We start from the raw sequence: 23,616 nt of genomic DNA, 5'->3' as shown, positions 1-23,616 counted from the left end.
ACCACAGGTGTGATTTACACATGTTGGTAAACCGGTTGTATTAAAGCTTTTTTTTTTTTTTTTTTTTAAGTATGGATGTCTCTCTGCCGTAAGGAAAGGAAGAGTGTGGAGCTTGCGGGGTGCCAGGTGTTGTAAAAGTATAGGTTACCCATAGGTTTTACCATTTTCTAACATGCTAGGAGTCAAGAATTGTGAGGAGGAAAAAAAAATCCCCAAATCAGGCTAAGAAAGTGGCAATGTAGAAGAAATGGTGCAGATCCTTTGGCTTTTTTGGTTGTTGGCCCAGAGGTCTACACCTGCCCCCCTCTGTTGAAGTAGAGACAATGGGTAGTATGAGAAATTGAGATTTAAAAAGCTGGATAAGAGCACTTAGCAGATGATGGTTTCGATCCATCGACCTCTGGGTTATGGGCCCAGCACGCTTCCGCTGCGCCACTCTGCTGTTGCTTGCCTTCTAAGCTTGCCTTCTAAGCTTGCCACTGCCTGTTTCCTAAGCTTGCAAATATGTTTCATGAGCAAGCAACGAGAGGAAAAATGTCCCGTGTTTTGAGAAGATCTGCAATCAAAACTATTGGAGAATGCGGGCATCGATCCCGCTACTTCTCGCATGCAAAGCGAGCGCTCTACCATTTGAGCTAATTCCCCACTTGTACTGCCGGATTGTGGTGCTTGAGACACCACAGGTGTGATTTACACATGTTGGTAAACCGGTTGTATTAAAGCTTTTTTTTTTTTTTTTTATGTATGGATGTCTCTCTGCCGTAAGGAAAGGAAGAGTGTGGAGCTTGCGGGGTGCCAGGTGTTGTAAAAGTATAGGTTACCCATAGGTTTTACCATTTTCTAACATGCTAGGAGTCAAGAATTGTGAGGAGGAAAAAAAAATCCCCAAATCAGGCTAAGAAAGTGGCAATGTAGAAGAAATGGTGCAGATCCTTTGGCTTTTTTGGTTGTTGGCCCAGAGGTCTACACCTGCCCCCCTCTGTTGAAGTAGAGACAATGGGTAGTATGAGAAATTGAGATTTAAAAAGCTGGATAAGAGCACTTAGCAGAGGATGGTTTCGATCCATCGACCTCTGGGTTATGGGCCCAGCACGCTTCCGCTGCGCCACTCTGCTGTTGCTTGCCTTCTAAGCTTGCCTTCTAAGCTTGCCACTGCCTGTTTCCTAAGCTTGCAAATATGTTTCATGAGCAAGCAACGAGAGGAAAAATGTCCCGTGTTTTGAGAAGATCTGCAATCAAAACTATTGGAGAATGCGGGCATCGATCCCGCTACTTCTCGCATGCAAAGCGAGCGCTCTACCATTTGAGCTAATTCCCCATTTGTACTGCCGGATTGTGGTGCTTGAGACACCACAGGTGTGATTTACACATGTTGGTAAACCGGTTGTATTAAAGCTTTTTTTTTTTTTTTTTAAGTATGGATGTCACTCTGCCGTAAGGAAAGGAAGAGTGTGGAGCTTGCGGGGTGCCAGGTGTTGTAAAAGTATAGGTTACCCATAGGTTTTACCATTTTCTAACATGCTAGGAGTCAAGAATTGTGAGGAGGAAAAAAAAATCCCCAAATCAGGCTAAGAAAGTGGCAATGTAGAAGAAATGGTGCAGATCCTTTGGCTTTTTTGGTTGTTGGCCCAGAGGTCTACACCTGCCCCCCTCTGTTGAAGTAGAGACAATGGGTAGTATGAGAAATTGAGATTTAAAAAGCTGGATAAGAGCACTTAGCAGAGGATGGTTTCGATCCATCGACCTCTGGGTTATGGGCCCAGCACGCTTCCGCTGCGCCACTCTGCTGTTGCTTGCCTTGTAAGCTTGCCTTCTAAGCTTGCCACTGCCTGTTTCCTAAGCTTGCAAATATGTTTCATGAGCAAGCAACGAGAGGAAAAATGTCCCGTGTTTTGAGAAGATCTGCAATCAAAACTATTGGAGAATGCGGGCATCGATCCCGCTACTTCTCGCATGCAAAGCGAGCGCTCTACCATTTGAGCTAATTCCCCATTTGTGCCGCCGGGTTGTGGTGCTTGAGACACCACAGGTGTGATTTACACATGTTGGTAAACCGGTTGTATTAAAGCTTTTTTTTTTTTTTTTTTAAGTATGGATGTCACTCTGCCGTAAGGAAAGGAAGAGTGTGGAGCTTGCAGGGTGCCAGGTGTTGTAAAAGTATAGGTTACCCATAGGTTTTACCATTTTCTAACATGCTAGGAGTCAAGAATTGTGAGGAGGAAAAAAAAATCCCCAAATCAGGCTAAGAAAGTGGCAATGTAGAAGAAATGGTGCAGATCCTTTGGCTTTTTTGGTTGTTGGCCCAGAGGTCTACACCTGCCCCCCTCTGTTGAAGTAGAGACAATGGGTAGTATGAGAAATTGAGATTTAAAAAGCTGGATAAGAGCACTTAGCAGAGGATGGTTTCGATCCATCGACCTCTGGGTTATGGGCCCAGCACGCTTCCGCTGCGCCACTCTGCTGTTGCTTGCCTTCTAAGCTTGCCTTCTAAGCTTGCCACTGCCTGTTTCCTAAGCTTGCAAATATGTTTCATGAGCAAGCAACGAGAGGAAAAATGTCCCGTGTTTTGAGAAGATCTGCAATCAAAACTATTGGAGAATGCGGGCATCGATCCCGCTACTTCTCGCATGCAAAGCGAGCGCTCTACCATTTGAGCTAATTCCCCATTTGTGCCGCTGGGCTGTGGTGCTTGAGACGCCACAGGTGTGATTTACACATGTTGGTAAACCGGTTGTATTAAAGCTTTTTTTTTTTTTTTTTTAAGTATGGATGTCTCTCTGCCGTAAGGAAAGGAAGAGTGTGGAGCTTGCGGGGTGCCAGGTGTTGTAAAAGTATAGGTTACCCATAGGTTTTACCATTTTCTAACATGCTAGGAGTCAAGAATTGTGAGGAGGAAAAAAAAATCCCCAAATCAGGCTAAGAAAGTGGCAATGTAGAAGAAATGGTGCAGATCCTTTGGCTTTTTTGGTTGTTGGCCCAGAGGTCTACACCTGCCCCCCTCTGTTGAAGTAGAGACAATGGGTAGTATGAGAAATTGAGATTTAAAAAGCTGGATAAGAGCACTTAGCAGAGGATGGTTTCGATCCATCGACCTCTGGGTTATGGGCCCAGCACGCTTCCGCTGCGCCACTCTGCTGTTGCTTGCCTTCTAAGCTTGCCTTCTAAGCTTGCCACTGCCTGTTTCCTAAGCTTGCAAATATGTTTCATGAGCAAGCAACGAGAGGAAAAATGTCCCGTGTTTTGAGAAGATCTGCAATCAAAACTATTGGAGAATGCGGGCATCGATCCCGCTACTTCTCGCATGCAAAGCGAGCGCTCTACCATTTGAGCTAATTCCCCATTTGTACTGCCGGATTGTGGTGCTTGAGACACCACAGGTGTGATTTACACATGTTGGTAAACCGGTTGTATTAAAGCTTTTTTTTTTTTTTTTTAAGTATGGATGTCACTCTGCCGTAAGGAAAGGAAGAGTGTGGAGCTTGCGGGGTGCCAGGTGTTGTAAAAGTATAGGTTACCCATAGGTTTTACCATTTTCTAACATGCTAGGAGTCAAGAATTGTGAGGAGGAAAAAAAAATCCCCAAATCAGGCTAAGAAAGTGGCAATGTAGAAGAAATGGTGCAGATCCTTTGGCTTTTTTGGTTGTTGGCCCAGAGGTCTACACCTGCCCCCCTCTGTTGAAGTAGAGACAATGGGTAGTATGAGAAATTGAGATTTAAAAAGCTGGATAAGAGCACTTAGCAGAGGATGGTTTCGATCCATCGACCTCTGGGTTATGGGCCCAGCACGCTTCCGCTGCGCCACTCTGCTGTTGCTTGCCTTGTAAGCTTGCCTTCTAAGCTTGCCACTGCCTGTTTCCTAAGCTTGCAAATATGTTTCATGAGCAAGCAACGAGAGGAAAAATGTCCCGTGTTTTGAGAAGATCTGCAATCAAAACTATTGGAGAATGCGGGCATCGATCCCGCTACTTCTCGCATGCAAAGCGAGCGCTCTACCATTTGAGCTAATTCCCCATTTGTGCCGCCGGGTTGTGGTGCTTGAGACACCACACGTGTGATTTACACATGTTGGTAAACCGGTTGTATTAAAGCTTTTTTTTTTTTTTTTAAGTATGGATGTCTCTCTGCCGTAAGGAAAGGAAGAGTGTGGAGCTTGCGGGGTGCCAGGTGTTGTAAAAGTATAGGTTACCCATAGGTTTTACCATTTTCTAACATGCTAGGAGTCAAGAATTGTGAGGAGGAAAAAAAAATCCACAAATCAGGCTAAGAAAGTGGCAATGTAGAAGAAATGGTGCAGATCCTTTGGCTTTTTTGGTTGTTGGCCCAGAGGTCTACACCTGCCCCCCTCTGTTGAAGTAGAGACAATGGGTAGTATGAGAAATTGAGATTTAAAAAGCTGGATAAGAGCACTTAGCAGAGGATGGTTTCGATCCATCGACCTCTGGGTTATGGGCCCAGCACGCTTCCGCTGCGCCACTCTGCTGTTGCTTGCTTTCTAAGCTTGCCTTCTAAGCTTGCCACTGCCTGTTTCCTAAGCTTGCAAATATGTTTCATGAGCAAGCAACGAGAGGAAAAATGTCCCGTGTTTTGAGAAGATCTGCAATCAAAACTATTGGAGAATGCGGGCATCGATCCCGCTACTTCTCGCTTGCAAAGCGAGCGCTCTACCATTTGAGCTAATTCCCCATTTGTGCCGCCGGGTTGTGGTGCTTGAGACACCACAGGTGTGATTTACACATGTTGGTAAACCGGTTGTATTAAAGCTTTTTTTTTTTTTTTTAAGTATGGATGTCTCTCTGCCGTAAGGAAAGGAAGAGTGTGGAGCTTGCGGGGTGCCAGGTGTTGTAAAAGTATAGGTTACCCATAGGTTTTACCATTTTCTAACATGCTAGGAGTCAAGAATTGTGAGGAGGAAAAAAAAATCCACAAATCAGGCTAAGAAAGTGGCAATGTAGAAGAAATGGTGCAGATCCTTTGGCTTTTTTGGTTGTTGGCCCAGAGGTCTACACCTGCCCCCCTCTGTTGAAGTAGAGACAATGGGTAGTATGAGAAATTGAGATTTAAAAAGCTGGATAAGAGCACTTAGCAGAGGATGGTTTCGATCCATCGACCTCTGGGTTATGGGCCCAGCACGCTTCCGCTGCGCCACTCTGCTGTTGCTTGCCTTCTAAGCTTGCCTTCTAAGCTTGCCACTGCCTGTTTCCTAAGCTTGCAAATATGTTTCATGAGCAAGCAACGAGAGGAAAAATGTCCCGTGTTTTGAGAAGATCTGCAATCAAAACTATTGGAGAATGCAGGCATCGATCCCGCTACTTCTCGCATGCAAAGCGAGCGCTCTACCATTTGAGCTAATTCCCCATTTGTGCCGCCGGGTTGTGGTGCTTGAGACACCACAGGTGTGATTTACACATGTTGGTAAACCGGTTGTATTAAAGTTTTTTTTTTTTTTTTTTTTTAAGTATGGATGTCTCTCTGCCGTAAGGAAAGGAAGAGTGTGGAGCTTGCGGGGTGCCAGGTGTTGTAAAAGTATAGGTTACCCATAGGTTTTACCATTTTCTAACATGCTAGGAGTCAAGAATTGTGAGGAGGAAAAAAAAATCCCCAAATCAGGCTAAGAAAGTGGCAATGTAGAAGAAATGGTGCAGATCCTTTGGCTTTTTTGGTTGTTGGCCCAGAGGTCTACACCTGCCCCCCTCTGTTGAAGTAGAGACAATGGGTAGTATGAGAAATTGAGATTTAAAAAGCTGGATAAGAGCACTTAGCAGAGGATGGTTTCGATCCATCGACCTCTGGGTTATGGGCCCAGCACGCTTCCGCTGCGCCACTCTGCTGTTGCTTGCTTTCTAAGCTTGCCTTCTAAGCTTGCCACTGCCTGTTTCCTAAGCTTGCAAATATGTTTCATGAGCAAGCAACGAGAGGAAAAATGTCCCGTGTTTTGAGAAGATCTGCAATCAAAACTATTGGAGAATGCGGGCATCGATCCCGCTACTTCTCGCATGCAAAGCGAGCGCTCTACCATTTGAGCTAATTCCCCATTTGTGCCGCCGGGTGGTGGTGCTTGAGACACCACAGGTGTGATTTACACATGTTGGTAAACCGGTTGTATTAAAGCTTTTTTTTTTTTTTTTTTTTAAGTATGGATGTCTCTCTGCCGTAAGGAAAGGAAGAGTGTGGAGCTTGCGGGGTGCCAGGTGTTGTAAAAGTATAGGTTACCCATAGGTTTTACCATTTTCTAACATGCTAGGAGTCAAGAATTGTGAGGAGGAAAAAAAAATCCCCAAATCAGGCTAAGAAAGTGGCAATGTAGAAGAAATGGTGCAGATCCTTTGGCTTTTTTGGTTGTTGGCCCAGAGGTCTACACCTGCCCCCCTCTGTTGAAGTAGAGACAATGGGTAGTATGAGAAATTGAGATTTAAAAAGCTGGATAAGAGCACTTAGCAGAGGATGGTTTCGATCCATCGACCTCTGGGTTATGGGCCCAGCACGCTTCCACTGCGCCACTCTGCTGTTGCTTGCTTTCTAAGCTTGCCTTCTAAGCTTGCCACTGCCTGTTTCCTAAGCTTGCAAATATGTTTCATGAGCAAGCAACGAGAGGAAAAATGTCCCGTGTTTTGAGAAGATCTGCAATCAAAACTATTGGAGAATGCGGGCATCGATCCCGCTACTTCTCGCATGCAAAGCGAGCGCTCTACCATTTGAGCTAATTCCCCATTTGTGCCGCCGGGTGGTGGTGCTTGAGACACCACAGGTGTGATTTACACATGTTGGTAAACCGGTTGTATTAAAGTTTTTTTTTTTTTTTTTTTTTAAGTATGGATGTCTCTCTGCCGTAAGGAAAGGAAGAGTGTGGAGCTTGCGGGGTGCCAGGTGTTGTAAAAGTATAGGTTACCCATAGGTTTTACCATTTTCTAACATGCTAGGAGTCAAGAATTGTGAGGAGGAAAAAAAAATCCACAAATCAGGCTAAGAAAGTGGCAATGTAGAAGAAATGGTGCAGATCCTTTGGCTTTTTTGGTTGTTGGCCCAGAGGTCTACACCTGCCCCCCTCTGTTGAAGTAGAGACAATGGGTAGTATGAGAAATTGAGATTTAAAAAGCTGGATAAGAGCACTTAGCAGAGGATGGTTTCGATCCATCGACCTCTGGGTTATGGGCCCAGCACGCTTCCGCTGCGCCACTCTGCTGTTGCTTGCTTTCTAAGCTTGCCTTCTAAGCTTGCCACTGCCTGTTTCCTAAGCTTGCAAATATGTTTCATGAGCAAGCAACGAGAGGAAAAATGTCCCGTGTTTTGAGAAGATCTGCAATCAAAACTATTGGAGAATGCGGGCATCGATCCCGCTACTTCTCGCTTGCAAAGCGAGCGCTCTACCATTTGAGCTAATTCCCCATTTGTGCCGCCGGGTTGTGGTGCTTGAGACACCACAGGTGTGATTTACACATGTTGGTAAACCGGTTGTATTAAAGCTTTTTTTTTTTTTTTTAAGTATGGATGTCTCTCTGCCGTAAGGAAAGGAAGAGTGTGGAGCTTGCGGGGTGCCAGGTGTTGTAAAAGTATAGGTTACCCATAGGTTTTACCATTTTCTAACATGCTAGGAGTCAAGAATTGTGAGGAGGAAAAAAAAATCCACAAATCAGGCTAAGAAAGTGGCAATGTAGAAGAAATGGTGCAGATCCTTTGGCTTTTTTGGTTGTTGGCCCAGAGGTCTACACCTGCCCCCCTCTGTTGAAGTAGAGACAATGGGTAGTATGAGAAATTGAGATTTAAAAAGCTGGATAAGAGCACTTAGCAGAGGATGGTTTCGATCCATCGACCTCTGGGTTATGGGCCCAGCACGCTTCCGCTGCGCCACTCTGCTGTTGCTTGCCTTCTAAGCTTGCCTTCTAAGCTTGCCACTGCCTGTTTCCTAAGCTTGCAAATATGTTTCATGAGCAAGCAACGAGAGGAAAAATGTCCCGTGTTTTGAGAAGATCTGCAATCAAAACTATTGGAGAATGCAGGCATCGATCCCGCTACTTCTCGCATGCAAAGCGAGCGCTCTACCATTTGAGCTAATTCCCCATTTGTGCCGCCGGGTTGTGGTGCTTGAGACACCACAGGTGTGATTTACACATGTTGGTAAACCGGTTGTATTAAAGTTTTTTTTTTTTTTTTTTTTTTAAGTATGGATGTCTCTCTGCCGTAAGGAAAGGAAGAGTGTGGAGCTTGCGGGGTGCCAGGTGTTGTAAAAGTATAGGTTACCCATAGGTTTTACCATTTTCTAACATGCTAGGAGTCAAGAATTGTGAGGAGGAAAAAAAAATCCCCAAATCAGGCTAAGAAAGTGGCAATGTAGAAGAAATGGTGCAGATCCTTTGGCTTTTTTGGTTGTTGGCCCAGAGGTCTACACCTGCCCCCCTCTGTTGAAGTAGAGACAATGGGTAGTATGAGAAATTGAGATTTAAAAAGCTGGATAAGAGCACTTAGCAGAGGATGGTTTCGATCCATCGACCTCTGGGTTATGGGCCCAGCACGCTTCCGCTGCGCCACTCTGCTGTTGCTTGCTTTCTAAGCTTGCCTTCTAAGCTTGCCACTGCCTGTTTCCTAAGCTTGCAAATATGTTTCATGAGCAAGCAACGAGAGGAAAAATGTCCCGTGTTTTGAGAAGATCTGCAATCAAAACTATTGGAGAATGCGGGCATCGATCCCGCTACTTCTCGCATGCAAAGCGAGCGCTCTACCATTTGAGCTAATTCCCCATTTGTGCCGCCGGGTGGTGGTGCTTGAGACACCACAGGTGTGATTTACACATGTTGGTAAACCGGTTGTATTAAAGCTTTTTTTTTTTTTTTTTTTTTAAGTATGGATGTCTCTCTGCCGTAAGGAAAGGAAGAGTGTGGAGCTTGCGGGGTGCCAGGTGTTGTAAAAGTATAGGTTACCCATAGGTTTTACCATTTTCTAACATGCTAGGAGTCAAGAATTGTGAGGAGGAAAAAAAAATCCCCAAATCAGGCTAAGAAAGTGGCAATGTAGAAGAAATGGTGCAGATCCTTTGGCTTTTTTGGTTGTTGGCCCAGAGGTCTACACCTGCCCCCCTCTGTTGAAGTAGAGACAATGGGTAGTATGAGAAATTGAGATTTAAAAAGCTGGATAAGAGCACTTAGCAGAGGATGGTTTCGATCCATCGACCTCTGGGTTATGGGCCCAGCACGCTTCCGCTGCGCCACTCTGCTGTTGCTTGCTTTCTAAGCTTGCCTTCTAAGCTTGCCACTGCCTGTTTCCTAAGCTTGCAAATATGTTTCATGAGCAAGCAACGAGAGGAAAAATGTCCCGTGTTTTGAGAAGATCTGCAATCAAAACTATTGGAGAATGCGGGCATCGATCCCGCTACTTCTCGCATGCAAAGCGAGCGCTCTACCATTTGAGCTAATTCCCCATTTGTGCCGCCGGGTGGTGGTGCTTGAGACACCACAGGTGTGATTTACACATGTTGGTAAACCGGTTGTATTAAAGTTTTTTTTTTTTTTTTTTTTTAAGTATGGATGTCTCTCTGCCGTAAGGAAAGGAAGAGTGTGGAGCTTGCGGGGTGCCAGGTGTTGTAAAAGTATAGGTTACCCATAGGTTTTACCATTTTCTAACATGCTAGGAGTCAAGAATTGTGAGGAGGAAAAAAAAATCCACAAATCAGGCTAAGAAAGTGGCAATGTAGAAGAAATGGTGCAGATCCTTTGGCTTTTTTGGTTGTTGGCCCAGAGGTCTACACCTGCCCCCCTCTGTTGAAGTAGAGACAATGGGTAGTATGAGAAATTGAGATTTAAAAAGCTGGATAAGAGCACTTAGCAGAGGATGGTTTCGATCCATCGACCTCTGGGTTATGGGCCCAGCACGCTTCCGCTGCGCCACTCTGCTGTTGCTTGCTTTCTAAGCTTGCCTTCTAAGCTTGCCACTGCCTGTTTCCTAAGCTTGCAAATATGTTTCATGAGCAAGCAACGAGAGGAAAAATGTCCCGTGTTTTGAGAAGATCTGCAATCAAAACTATTGGAGAATGCGGGCATCGATCCCGCTACTTCTCGCTTGCAAAGCGAGCGCTCTACCATTTGAGCTAATTCCCCATTTGTGCCGCCGGGTTGTGGTGCTTGAGACACCACAGGTGTGATTTACACATGTTGGTAAACCGGTTGTATTAAAGCTTTTTTTTTTTTTTTTAAGTATGGATGTCTCTCTGCCGTAAGGAAAGGAAGAGTGTGGAGCTTGCGGGGTGCCAGGTGTTGTAAAAGTATAGGTTACCCATAGGTTTTACCATTTTCTAACATGCTAGGAGTCAAGAATTGTGAGGAGGAAAAAAAAATCCACAAATCAGGCTAAGAAAGTGGCAATGTAGAAGAAATGGTGCAGATCCTTTGGCTTTTTTGGTTGTTGGCCCAGAGGTCTACACCTGCCCCCCTCTGTTGAAGTAGAGACAATGGGTAGTATGAGAAATTGAGATTTAAAAAGCTGGATAAGAGCACTTAGCAGAGGATGGTTTCGATCCATCGACCTCTGGGTTATGGGCCCAGCACGCTTCCGCTGCGCCACTCTGCTGTTGCTTGGCTTCTAAGCTTGCCTTCTAAGCTTGCCACTGCCTGTTTCCTAAGCTTGCAAATATGTTTCATGAGCAAGCAACGAGAGGAAAAATGTCCCGTGTTTTGAGAAGATCTGCAATCAAAACTATTGGAGAATGCAGGCATCGATCCAGCTACTTCTCGCATGCAAAGCGAGCGCTCTACCATTTGAGCTAATTCCCCATTTGTGCCGCCGGGTTGTGGTGCTTGAGACACCACAGGTGTGATTTACACATGTTGGTAAACCGGTTGTATTAAAGTTTTTTTTTTTTTTTTTTTTTAAGTATGGATGTCACTCTGCCGTAAGGAAAGGAAGAGTGTGGAGCTTACGGGGTGCCAGGTGTTGTAAAAGTATAGGTTACCCATAGGTTTTACCATTTTCTAACATGCTAGGAGTCAAGAATTGTGAGGAGGAAAAAAAAATCCCCAAATCAGGCTAAGAAAGTGGCAATGTAGAAGAAATGGTGCAGATCCTTTGGCTTTTTTGGTTGTTGGCCCAGAGGTCTACACCTGCCCCCCTCTGTTGAAGTAGAGACAATGGGTAGTATGAGAAATTGAGATTTAAAAAGCTGGATAAGAGCACTTAGCAGAGGATGGTTTCGATCCATCGACCTCTGGGTTATGGGCCCAGCACGCTTCCGCTGCGCCACTCTGCTGTTGCTTGCCTTCTAAGCTTGCCTTCTAAGCTTGCCACTGCCTGTTTCCTAAGCTTGCAAATATGTTTCATGAGCAAGCAACGAGAGGAAAAATGTCCCGTGTTTTGAGAAGATCTGCAATCAAAACTATTGGAGAATGCGGGCATCGATCCCGCTACTTCTCGCATGCAAAGCGAGCGCTCTACCATTTGAGCTAATTCCCCATTTGTGCCGCCGGGTGGTGGTGCTTGAGACACCACAGGTGTGATTTACACATGTTGGTAAACCGGTTGTATTAAAGCTTTTTTTTTTTTTTTTTTTTAAGTATGGATGTCTCTCTGCCGTAAGGAAAGGAAGAGTGTGGAGCTTGCGGGGTGCCAGGTGTTGTAAAAGTATAGGTTACCCATAGGTTTTACCATTTTCTAACATGCTAGGAGTCAAGAATTGTGAGGAGGAAAAAAAAATCCCCAAATCAGGCTAAGAAAGTGGCAATGTAGAAGAAATGGTGCAGATCCTTTGGCTTTTTTGGTTGTTGGCCCAGAGGTCTACACCTGCCCCCCTCTGTTGAAGTAGAGACAATGGGTAGTATGAGAAATTGAGATTTAAAAAGCTGGATAAGAGCACTTAGCAGAGGATGGTTTCGATCCATCGACCTCTGGGTTATGGGCCCAGCACGCTTCCGCTGCGCCACTCTGCTGTTGCTTGCTTTCTAAGCTTGCCTTCTAAGCTTGCCACTGCCTGTTTCCTAAGCTTGCAAATATGTTTCATGAGCAAGCAACGAGAGGAAAAATGTCCCGTGTTTTGAGAAGATCTGCAATCAAAACTATTGGAGAATGCGGGCATCGATCCCGCTACTTCTCGCATGCAAAGCGAGCGCTCTACCATTTGAGCTAATTCCCCATTTGTGCCGCCGGGTGGTGGTGCTTGAGACACCACAGGTGTGATTTACACATGTTGGTAAACCGGTTGTATTAAAGTTTTTTTTTTTTTTTTTTTTAAGTATGGATGTCTCTCTGCCGTAAGGAAAGGAAGAGTGTGGAGCTTGCGGGGTGCCAGGTGTTGTAAAAGTATAGGTTACCCATAGGTTTTACCATTTTCTAACATGCTAGGAGTCAAGAATTGTGAGGAGGAAAAAAAAATCCCCAAATCAGGCTAAGAAAGTGGCAATGTAGAAGAAATGGTGCAGATCCTTTGGCTTTTTTGGTTGTTGGCCCAGAGGTCTACACCTGCCCCCCTCTGTTGAAGTAGAGACAATGGGTAGTATGAGAAATTGAGATTTAAAAAGCTGGATAAGAGCACTTAGCAGAGGATGGTTTCGATCCATCGACCTCTGGGTTATGGGCCCAGCACGCTTCCGCTGCGCCACTCTGCTGTTGCTTGCCTTCTAAGCTTGCCTTCTAAGCTTGCCACTGCCTGTTTCCTAAGCTTGAAAATATGTTTCATGAGCAAGCAACGAGAGGAAAAATGTCCCGTGTTTTGAGAAGATCTGCAATCAAAACTATTGGAGAATGCGGGCATCGATCCCGCTACTTCTCGCATGCAAAGCGAGCGCTCTACCATTTGAGCTAATTCCCCATTTGTACTGCCGGATTGTGGTGCTTGAGACACCACAGGTGTGATTTACACATGTTGGTAAACCGGTTGTATTAAAGCTTTTTTTTTTTTTTTTTAAGTATGGATGTCACTCTGCCGTAAGGAAAGGAAGAGTGTGGAGCTTGCGGGGTGCCAGGTGTTGTAAAAGTATAGGTTACCCATAGGTTTTACCATTTTCTAACATGCTAGGAGTCAAGAATTGTGAGGAGGAAAAAAAAATCCCCAAATCAGGCTAAGAAAGTGGCAATGTAGAAGAAATGGTGCAGATCCTTTGGCTTTTTTGGTTGTTGGCCCAGAGGTCTACACCTGCCCCCCTCTGTTGAAGTAGAGACAATGGGTAGTATGAGAAATTGAGATTTAAAAAGCTGGATAAGAGCACTTAGCAGAGGATGGTTTCGATCCATCGACCTCTGGGTTATGGGCCCAGCACGCTTCCGCTGCGCCACTCTGCTGTTGCTTGCCTTGTAAGCTTGCCTTCTAAGCTTGCCACTGCCTGTTTCCTAAGCTTGCAAATATGTTTCATGAGCAAGCAACGAGAGGAAAAATGTCCCGTGTTTTGAGAAGATCTGCAATCAAAACTATTGGAGAATGCGGGCATCGATCCCGCTACTTCTCGCATGCAAAGCGAGCGCTCTACCATTTGAGCTAATTCCCCATTTGTGCCGCCGGGTTGTGGTGCTTGAGACACCACAGGTGTGATTTACACATGTTGGTAAACCGGTTGTATTAAAGCTTTTTTTTTTTTTTTTAAGTATGGATGTCTCTCTGCCGTAAGGAAAGGAAGAGTGTGGAGCTTGCGGGGTGCCAGGTGTTGTAAAAGTATAGGTTACCCATAGGTTTTACCATTTTCTAACATGCTAGGAGTCAAGAATTGTGAGGAGGAAAAAAAAATCCCCAAATCAGGCTAAGAAAGTGGCAATGTAGAAGAAATGGTGCAGATCCTTTGGCTTTTTTGGTTGTTGGCCCAGAGGTCTACACCTGCCCCCCTCTGTTGAAGTAGAGACAATGGGTAGTATGAGAAATTGAGATTTAAAAAGCTGGATAAGAGCACTTAGCAGAGGATGGTTTCGATCCATCGACCTCTGGGTTATGGGCCCAGCACGCTTCCGCTGCGCCACTCTGCTGTTGCTTGCCTTCTAAGCTTGCCTTCTAAGCTTGCCACTGCCTGTTTCCTAAGCTTGCAAATATGTTTCATGAGCAAGCAACGAGAGGAAAAATGTCCCGTGTTTTGAGAAGATCTGCAATCAAAACTATTGGAGAATGCGGGCATCGATCCCGCTACTTCTCGCATGCAAAGCGAGCGCTCTACCATTTGAGCTAATTCCCCATTTGTGCTGCCGGGTTGTGGTGCTTGAGACACCACAGGTGTGATTTACCCATGTTGGTAAACCGGTTGTATTAAAGCTTTTTTTTTTTTTTTTTTAAGTATGGATGTCACTCTGCCGTAAGGAAAGGAAGAGTGTGGAGCTTGCAGGGTGCCAGGTGTTGTAAAAGTATAGGTTACCCATAGGTTTTACCATTTTCTAACATGCTAGGAGTCAAGAATTGTGAGGAGGAAAAAAAAATCCCCAAATCAGGCTAAGAAAGTGGCAATGTAGAAGAAATGGTGCAGATCCTTTGGCTTTTTTGGTTGTTGGCCCAGAGGTCTACACCTGCCCCCCTCTGTTGAAGTAGAGACAATGGGTAGTATGAGAAATTGAGATTTAAAAAGCTGGATAAGAGCACTTAGCAGAGGATGGTTTCGATCCATCGACCTCTGGGTTATGGGCCCAGCACGCTTCCGCTGCGCCACTCTGCTGTTGCTTGCCTTCTAAGCTTGCCTTCTAAGCTTGCCACTGCCTGTTTCCTAAGCTTGCAAATATGTTTCATGAGCAAGCAACGAGAGGAAAAATGTCCCGTGTTTTGAGAAGATCTGCAATCAAAACTATTGGAGAATGCGGGCATCGATCCCGCTACTTCTCGCATGCAAAGCGAGCGCTCTACCATTTGAGCTAATTCCCCATTTGTGCCGCTGGGCTGTGGTGCTTGAGACGCCACAGGTGTGATTTACACATGTTGGTAAACCGGTTGTATTAAAGCTTTTTTTTTTTTTTTTTTTAAGTATGGATGTCTCTCTGCCGTAAGGAAAGGAAGAGTGTGGAGCTTGCGGGGTGCCAGGTGTTGTAAAAGTATAGGTTACCCATAGGTTTTACCATTTTCTAACATGCTAGGAGTCAAGAATTGTGAGGAGGAAAAAAAAATCCCCAAATCAGGCTAAGAAAGTGGCAATGTAGAAGAAATGGTGCAGATCCTTTGGCTTTTTTGGTTGTTGGCCCAGAGGTCTACACCTGCCCCCCTCTGTTGAAGTAGAGACAATGGGTAGTATGAGAAATTGAGATTTAAAAAGCTGGATAAGAGCACTTAGCAGAGGATGGTTTCGATCCATCGACCTCTGGGTTATGGGCCCAGCACGCTTCCGCTGCGCCACTCTGCTGTTGCTTGCCTTCTAAGCTTGCCTTCTAAGCTTGCCACTGCCTGTTTCCTAAGCTTGCAAATATGTTTCATGAGCAAGCAACGAGAGGAAAAATGTCCCGTGTTTTGAGAAGATCTGCAATCAAAACTATTGGAGAATGCGGGCATCGATCCCGCTACTTCTCGCATGCAAAGCGAGCGCTCTACCATTTGAGCTAATTCCCCATTTGTACTGCCGGATTGTGGTGCTTGAGACACCACAGGTGTGATTTACACATGTTGGTAAACCGGTTGTATTAAAGCTTTTTTTTTTTTTTTTAAGTATGGATGTCACTCTGCCGTAAGGAAAGGAAGAGTGTGGAGCTTGCGGGGTGCCAGGTGTTGTAAAAGTATAGGTTACCCATAGGTTTTACCATTTTCTAACATGCTAGGAGTCAAGAATTGTGAGGAGGAAAAAAAAATCCCCAAATCAGGCTAAGAAAGTGGCAATGTAGAAGAAATGGTGCAGATCCTTTGGCTTTTTTGGTTGTTGGCCCAGAGGTCTACACCTGCCCCCCTCTGTTGAAGTAGAGACAATGGGTAGTATGAGAAATTGAGATTTAAAAAGCTGGATAAGAGCACTTAGCAGAGGATGGTTTCGATCCATCGACCTCTGGGTTATGGGCCCAGCACGCTTCCGCTGCGCCACTCTGCTGTTGCTTGCCTTGTAAGCTTGCCTTCTAAGCTTGCCACTGCCTGTTTCCTAAGCTTGCAAATATGTTTCATGAGCAAGCAACGAGAGGAAAAATGTCCCGTGTTTTGAGAAGATCTGCAATCAAAACTATTGGAGAATGCGGGCATCGATCCCGCTACTTCTCGCATGCAAAGCGAGCGCTCTACCATTTGAGCTAATTCCCCATTTGTGCCGCCGGGTTGTGGTGCTTGAGACACCACACGTGTGATTTACACATGTTGGTAAACCGGTTGTATTAAAGCTTTTTTTTTTTTTTTTAAGTATGGATGTCTCTCTGCCGTAAGGAAAGGAAGAGTGTGGAGCTTGCGGGGTGCCAGGTGTTGTAAAAGTATAGGTTACCCATAGGTTTTACCATTTTCTAACATGCTAGGAGTCAAGAATTGTGAGGAGGAAAAAAAAATCCACAAATCAGGCTAAGAAAGTGGCAATGTAGAAGAAATGGTGCAGATCCTTTGGCTTTTTTGGTTGTTGGCCCAGAGGTCTACACCTGCCCCCCTCTGTTGAAGTAGAGACAATGGGTAGTATGAGAAATTGAGATTTAAAAAGCTGGATAAGAGCACTTAGCAGAGGATGGTTTCGATCCATCGACCTCTGGGTTATGGGCCCAGCACGCTTCCGCTGCGCCACTCTGCTGTTGCTTGCTTTCTAAGCTTGCCTTCTAAGCTTGCCACTGCCTGTTTCCTAAGCTTGCAAATATGTTTCATGAGCAAGCAACGAGAGGAAAAATGTCCCGTGTTTTGAGAAGATCTGCAATCAAAACTATTGGAGAATGCGGGCATCGATCCCGCTACTTCTCGCTTGCAAAGCGAGCGCTCTACCATTTGAGCTAATTCCCCATTTGTGCCGCCGGGTTGTGGTGCTTGAGACACCACAGGTGTGATTTACACATGTTGGTAAACCGGTTGTATTAAAGCTTTTTTTTTTTTTTTTAAGTATGGATGTCTCTCTGCCGTAAGGAAAGGAAGAGTGTGGAGCTTGCGGGGTGCCAGGTGTTGTAAAAGTATAGGTTACCCATAGGTTTTACCATTTTCTAACATGCTAGGAGTCAAGAATTGTGAGGAGGAAAAAAAAATCCACAAATCAGGCTAAGAAAGTGGCAATGTAGAAGAAATGGTGCAGATCCTTTGGCTTTTTTGGTTGTTGGCCCAGAGGTCTACACCTGCCCCCCTCTGTTGAAGTAGAGACAATGGGTAGTATGAGAAATTGAGATTTAAAAAGCTGGATAAGAGCACTTAGCAGAGGATGGTTTCGATCCATCGACCTCTGGGTTATGGGCCCAGCACGCTTCCGCTGCGCCACTCTGCTGTTGCTTGCCTTCTAAGCTTGCCTTCTAAGCTTGCCACTGCCTGTTTCCTAAGCTTGCAAATATGTTTCATGAGCAAGCAACGAGAGGAAAAATGTCCCGTGTTTTGAGAAGATCTGCAATCAAAACTATTGGAGAATGCAGGCATCGATCCCGCTACTTCTCGCATGCAAAGCGAGCGCTCTACCATTTGAGCTAATTCCCCATTTGTGCCGCCGGGTTGTGGTGCTTGAGACACCACAGGTGTGATTTACACATGTTGGTAAACCGGTTGTATTAAAGTTTTTTTTTTTTTTTTTTTTTAAGTATGGATGTCTCTCTGCCGTAAGGAAAGGAAGAGTGTGGAGCTTGCGGGGTGCCAGGTGTTGTAAAAGTATAGGTTACCCATAGGTTTTACCATTTTCTAACATGCTAGGAGTCAAGAATTGTGAGGAGGAAAAAAAAATCCCCAAATCAGGCTAAGAAAGTGGCAATGTAGAAGAAATGGTGCAGATCCTTTGGCTTTTTTGGTTGTTGGCCCAGAGGTCTACACCTGCCCCCCTCTGTTGAAGTAGAGACAATGGGTAGTATGAGAAATTGAGATTTAAAAAGCTGGATAAGAGCACTTAGCAGAGGATGGTTTCGATCCATCGACCTCTGGGTTATGGGCCCAGCACGCTTCCGCTGCGCCACTCTGCTGTTGCTTGCTTTCTAAGCTTGCCTTCTAAGCTTGCCACTGCCTGTTTCCTAAGCTTGCAAATATGTTTCATGAGCAAGCAACGAGAGGAAAAATGTCCCGTGTTTTGAGAAGATCTGCAATCAAAACTATTGGAGAATGCGGGCATCGATCCCGCTACTTCTCGCATGCAAAGCGAGCGCTCTACCATTTGAGCTAATTCCCCATTTGTGCCGCCGGGTGGTGGTGCTTGAGACACCACAGGTGTGATTTACACATGTTGGTAAACCGGTTGTATTAAAGCTTTTTTTTTTTTTTTTTTTTTAAGTATGGATGTCTCTCTGCCGTAAGGAAAGGAAGAGTGTGGAGCTTGCGGGGTGCCAGGTGTTGTAAAAGTATAGGTTACCCATAGGTTTTACCATTTTCTAACATGCTAGGAGTCAAGAATTGTGAGGAGGAAAAAAAAATCCCCAAATCAGGCTAAGAAAGTGGCAATGTAGAAGAAATGGTGCAGATCCTTTGGCTTTTTTGGTTGTTGGCCCAGAGGTCTACACCTGCCCCCCTCTGTTGAAGTAGAGACAATGGGTAGTATGAGAAATTGAGATTTAAAAAGCTGGATAAGAGCACTTAGCAGAGGATGGTTTCGATCCATCGACCTCTGGGTTATGGGCCCAGCACGCTTCCGCTGCGCCACTCTGCTGTTGCTTGCTTTCTAAGCTTGCCTTCTAAGCTTGCCACTGCCTGTTTCCTAAGCTTGCAAATATGTTTCATGAGCAAGCAACGAGAGGAAAAATGTCCCGTGTTTTGAGAAGATCTGCAATCAAAACTATTGGAGAATGCGGGCATCGATCCCGCTACTTCTCGCATGCAAAGCGAGCGCTCTACCATTTGAGCTAATTCCCCATTTGTGCTGCCGGGTGGTGGTGCTTGAGACACCACAGGTGTGATTTACACATGTTGGTAAACCGGTTGTATTAAAGTTTTTTTTTTTTTTTTTTTTTAAGTATGGATGTCTCTCTGCCGTAAGGAAAGGAAGAGTGTGGAGCTTGCGGGGTGCCAGGTGTTGTAAAAGTATAGGTTACCCATAGGTTTTACCATTTTCTAACATGCTAGGAGTCAAGAATTGTGAGGAGGAAAAAAAAATCCACAAATCAGGCTAAGAAAGTGGCAATGTAGAAGAAATGGTGCAGATCCTTTGGCTTTTTTGGTTGTTGGCCCAGAGGTCTACACCTGCCCCCCTCTGTTGAAGTAGAGACAATGGGTAGTATGAGAAATTGAGATTTAAAAAGCTGGATAAGAGCACTTAGCAGAGGATGGTTTCGATCCATCGACCTCTGGGTTATGGGCCCAGCACGCTTCCGCTGCGCCACTCTGCTGTTGCTTGCCTTCTAAGCTTGCCTTCTAAGCTTGCCACTGCCTGTTTCCTAAGCTTGCAAATATGTTTCATGAGCAAGCAACGAGAGGAAAAATGTCCCGTGTTTTGAGAAGATCTGCAATCAAAACTATTGGAGAATGCAGGCATCGATCCCGCTACTTCTCGCATGCAAAGCGAGCGCTCTACCATTTGAGCTAATTCCCCATTTGTGCCGCCGGGTTGTGGTGCTTGAGACACCACAGGTGTGATTTACACATGTTGGTAAACCGGTTGTATTAAAGTTTTTTTTTTTTTTTTTTTTTAAGTATGGATGTCTCTCTGCCGTAAGGAAAGGAAGAGTGTGGAGCTTGCGGGGTGCCAGGTGTTGTAAAAGTATAGGTTACCCATAGGTTTTACCATTTTCTAACATGCTAGGAGTCAAGAATTGTGAGGAGGAAAAAAAAATCCCCAAATCAGGCTAAGAAAGTGGCAATGTAGAAGAAATGGTGCAGATCCTTTGGCTTTTTTGGTTGTTGGCCCAGAGGTCTACACCTGCCCCCCTCTGTTGAAGTAGAGACAATGGGTAGTATGAGAAATTGAGATTTAAAAAGCTGGATAAGAGCACTTAGCAGAGGATGGTTTCGATCCATCGACCTCTGGGTTATGGGCCCAGCACGCTTCCGCTGCGCCACTCTGCTGTTGCTTGCTTTCTAAGCTTGCCTTCTAAGCTTGCCACTGCCTGTTTCCTAAGCTTGCAAATATGTTTCATGAGCAAGCAACGAGAGGAAAAATGTCCCGTGTTTTGAGAAGATCTGCAATCAAAACTATTGGAGAATGCGGGCATCGATCCCGCTACTTCTCGCATGCAAAGCGAGCGCTCTACCATTTGAGCTAATTCCCCATTTGTGCCGCCGGGTGGTGGTGCTTGAGACACCACAGGTGTGATTTACACATGTTGGTAAACCGGTTGTATTAAAGCTTTTTTTTTTTTTTTTTTTTTAAGTATGGATGTCTCTCTGCCGTAAGGAAAGGAAGAGTGTGGAGCTTGCGGGGTGCCAGGTGTTGTAAAAGTATAGGTTACCCATAGGTTTTACCATTTTCTAACATGCTAGGAGTCAAGAATTGTGAGGAGGAAAAAAAAATCCCCAAATCAGGCTAAGAAAGTGGCAATGTAGAAGAAATGGTGCAGATCCTTTGGCTTTTTTGGTTGTTGGCCCAGAGGTCTACACCTGCCCCCCTCTGTTGAAGTAGAGACAATGGGTAGTATGAGAAATTGAGATTTAAAAAGCTGGATAAGAGCACTTAGCAGAGGATGGTTTCGATCCATCGACCTCTGGGTTATGGGCCCAGCACGCTTCCGCTGCGCCACTCTGCTGTTGCTTGCTTTCTAAGCTTGCCTTCTAAGCTTGCCACTGCCTGTTTCCTAAGCTTGCAAATATGTTTCATGAGCAAGCAACGAGAGGAAAAATGTCCCGTGTTTTGAGAAGATCTGCAATCAAAACTATTGGAGAATGCGGGCATCGATCCCGCTACTTCTCGCATGCAAAGCGAGCGCTCTACCATTTGAGCTAATTCCCCATTTGTGCTGCCGGGTGGTGGTGCTTGAGACACCACAGGTGTGATTTACACATGTTGGTAAACCGGTTGTATTAAAGTTTTTTTTTTTTTTTTTTTTTAAGTATGGATGTCTCTCTGCCGTAAGGAAAGGAAGAGTGTGGAGCTTGCGGGGTGCCAGGTGTTGTAAAAGTATAGGTTACCCATAGGTTTTACCATTTTCTAACATGCTAGGAGTCAAGAATTGTGAGGAGGAAAAAAAAATCCACAAATCAGGCTAAGAAAGTGGCAATGTAGAAGAAATGGTGCAGATCCTTTGGCTTTTTTGGTTGTTGGCCCAGAGGTCTACACCTGCCCCCCTCTGTTGAAGTAGAGACAATGGGTAGTATGAGAAATTGAGATTTAAAAAGCTGGATAAGAGCACTTAGCAGAGGATGGTTTCGATCCATCGACCTCTGGGTTATGGGCCCAGCACGCTTCCGCTGCGCCACTCTGCTGTTGCTTGCTTTCTAAGCTTGCCTTCTAAGCTTGCCACTGCCTGTTTCCTAAGCTTGCAAATATGTTTCATGAGCAAGCAACGAGAGGAAAAATGTCCCGTGTTTTGAGAAGATCTGCAATCAAAACTATTGGAGAATGCGGGCATCGATCCCGCTACTTCTCGCTTGCAAAGCGAGCGCTCTACCATTTGAGCTAATTCCCCATTTGTGCCGCCGGGTTGTGGTGCTTGAGACACCACAGGTGTGATTTACACATGTTGGTAAACCGGTTGTATTAAAGCTTTTTTTTTTTTTTTTTTTTAAGTATGGATGTCTCTCTGCCGTAAGGAAAGGAAGAGTGTGGAGCTTGCGGGGTGCCAGGTGTTGTAAAAGTATAGGTTACCCATAGGTTTTACCATTTTCTAACATGCTAGGAGTCAAGAATTGTGAGGAGGAAAAAAAAATCCCCAAATCAGGCTAAGAAAGTGGCAATGTAGAAGAAATGGTGCAGATCCTTTGGCTTTTTTGGTTGTTGGCCCAGAGGTCTACACCTGCCCCCCTCTGTTGAAGTAGAGACAATGGGTAGTATGAGAAATTGAGATTTAAAAAGCTGGATAAGAGCACTTAGCAGAGGATGGTTTCGATCCATCGACCTCTGGGTTATGGGCCCAGCACGCTTCCGCTGCGCCACTCTGCTGTTGCTTGCTTTCTAAGCTTGCCTTCTAAGCTTGCCACTGCCTGTTTCCTAAGCTTGCAAATATGTTTCATGAGCAAGCAACGAGAGGAAAAATGTCCCGTGTTTTGAGAAGATCTGCAATCAAAACTATTGGAGAATGCGGGCATCGATCCCGCTACTTCTCGCATGCAAAGCGAGCGCTCTACCATTTGAGCTAATTCCCCATTTGTGCCGCCGGGTGGTGGTGCTTGAGACACCACAGGTGTGATTTACACATGTTGGTAAACCGGTTGTATTAAAGTTTTTTTTTTTTTTTTTTTTAAGTATGGATGTCTCTCTGCCGTAAGGAAAGGAAGAGTGTGGAGCTTGCGGGGTGCCAGGTGTTGTAAAAGTATAGGTTACCCATAGGTTTTACCATTTTCTAACATGCTAGGAGTCAAGAATTGTGAGGAGGAAAAAAAAATCCCCAAATCAGGCTAAGAAAGTGGCAATGTAGAAGAAATGGTGCAGATCCTTTGGCTTTTTTGGTTGTTGGCCCAGAGGTCTACACCTGCCCCACTCTGTTGAAGTAGAGACAATGGGTAGTATGAGAAATTGAGATTTAAAAAGCTGGATAAGAGCACTTAGCAGAGGATGGTTTCGATCCATCGACCTCTGGGTTATGGGCCCAGCACGCTTCCGCTGCGCCACTCTGCTGTTGCTTGCTTTCTAAGCTTGCCTTCTAAGCTTGCCACTGCCTGTTTCCTAAGCTTGCAAATATGTTTCATGAGCAAGCAACGAGAGGAAAAATGTCCCGTGTTTTGAGAAGATCTGCAATCAAAACTATTGGAGAATGCGGGCATCGATCCCGCTACTTCTCGCATGCAAAGCGAGCGCTCTACCATTTGAGCTAATTCCCCATTTGTGCCGCCGGGTGGTGGTGCTTGAGACACCACAGGTGTGATTTACACATGTTGGTAAACCGGTTGTATTAAAGCTTTTTTTTTTTTTTTTTTTTTAAGTATGGATGTCTCTCTGCCGTAAGGAAAGGAAGAGTGTGGAGCTTGCGGGGTGCCAGGTGTTGTAAAAGTATAGGTTACCCATAGGTTTTACCATTTTCTAACATGCTAGGAGTCAAGAATTGTGAGGAGGAAAAAAAAATCCCCAAATCAGGCTAAGAAAGTGGCAATGTAGAAGAAATGGTGCAGATCCTTTGGCTTTTTTGGTTGTTGGCCCAGAGGTCTACACCTGCCCCCCTCTGTTGAAGTAGAGACAATGGGTAGTATGAGAAATTGAGATTTAAAAAGCTGGATAAGAGCACTTAGCAGAGGATGGTTTCGATCCATCGACCTCTGGGTTATGGGCCCAGCACGCTTCCGCTGCGCCACTCTGCTGTTGCTTGCTTTCTAAGCTTGCCTTCTAAGCTTGCCACTGCCTGTTTCCTAAGCTTGCAAATATGTTTCATGAGCAAGCAACGAGAGGAAAAATGTCCCGTGTTTTGAGAAGATCTGCAATCAAAACTATTGGAGAATGCGGGCATCGATCCCGCTACTTCTCGCATGCAAAGCGAGCGCTCTACCATTTGAGCTAATTCCCCATTTGTGCCGCCGGGTGGTGGTGCTTGAGACACCA

General features: G+C 45.1%; 5 non-coding genes across 5 annotated transcripts; all 5 read right to left on the bottom strand.

Annotated features, from left to right (window-relative positions):
• Positions 1-4,611: 4,611 nt before the first annotated feature.
• Positions 4,612-4,684, bottom strand: TRNAA-UGC (transfer RNA alanine (anticodon UGC)). The gene has a single exon. It is a non-coding gene; the product is annotated as a tRNA-Ala (tRNA).
• Positions 4,685-7,311: 2,627 nt separating this feature from the next.
• Positions 7,312-7,384, bottom strand: TRNAA-UGC (transfer RNA alanine (anticodon UGC)). Its single transcript has one exon. It is a non-coding gene; the product is annotated as a tRNA-Ala (tRNA).
• A 2,629-nt stretch (positions 7,385-10,013) lies between these two features.
• TRNAA-UGC (transfer RNA alanine (anticodon UGC)) lies at positions 10,014-10,086 on the bottom strand. The gene has a single exon. It is a non-coding gene; the product is annotated as a tRNA-Ala (tRNA).
• A 6,664-nt stretch (positions 10,087-16,750) lies between these two features.
• TRNAA-UGC (transfer RNA alanine (anticodon UGC)) lies at positions 16,751-16,823 on the bottom strand. The gene has a single exon. It is a non-coding gene; the product is annotated as a tRNA-Ala (tRNA).
• A 4,657-nt stretch (positions 16,824-21,480) lies between these two features.
• On the bottom strand, positions 21,481-21,553 carry TRNAA-UGC (transfer RNA alanine (anticodon UGC)). Its single transcript has one exon. It is a non-coding gene; the product is annotated as a tRNA-Ala (tRNA).
• Between the last annotated feature and the right edge of the window lie 2,063 nt (positions 21,554-23,616).

Source organism: Rhinoderma darwinii, chromosome 4, assembly GCF_050947455.1.
Source record: "Rhinoderma darwinii isolate aRhiDar2 chromosome 4, aRhiDar2.hap1, whole genome shotgun sequence".
Taxonomy (NCBI): Eukaryota; Metazoa; Chordata; class Amphibia; order Anura; family Rhinodermatidae; genus Rhinoderma; species Rhinoderma darwinii.
The sequence above is the reverse complement of the archived record's forward strand: the minus strand, read 5'-3'. Positions and strand labels throughout refer to the sequence as shown.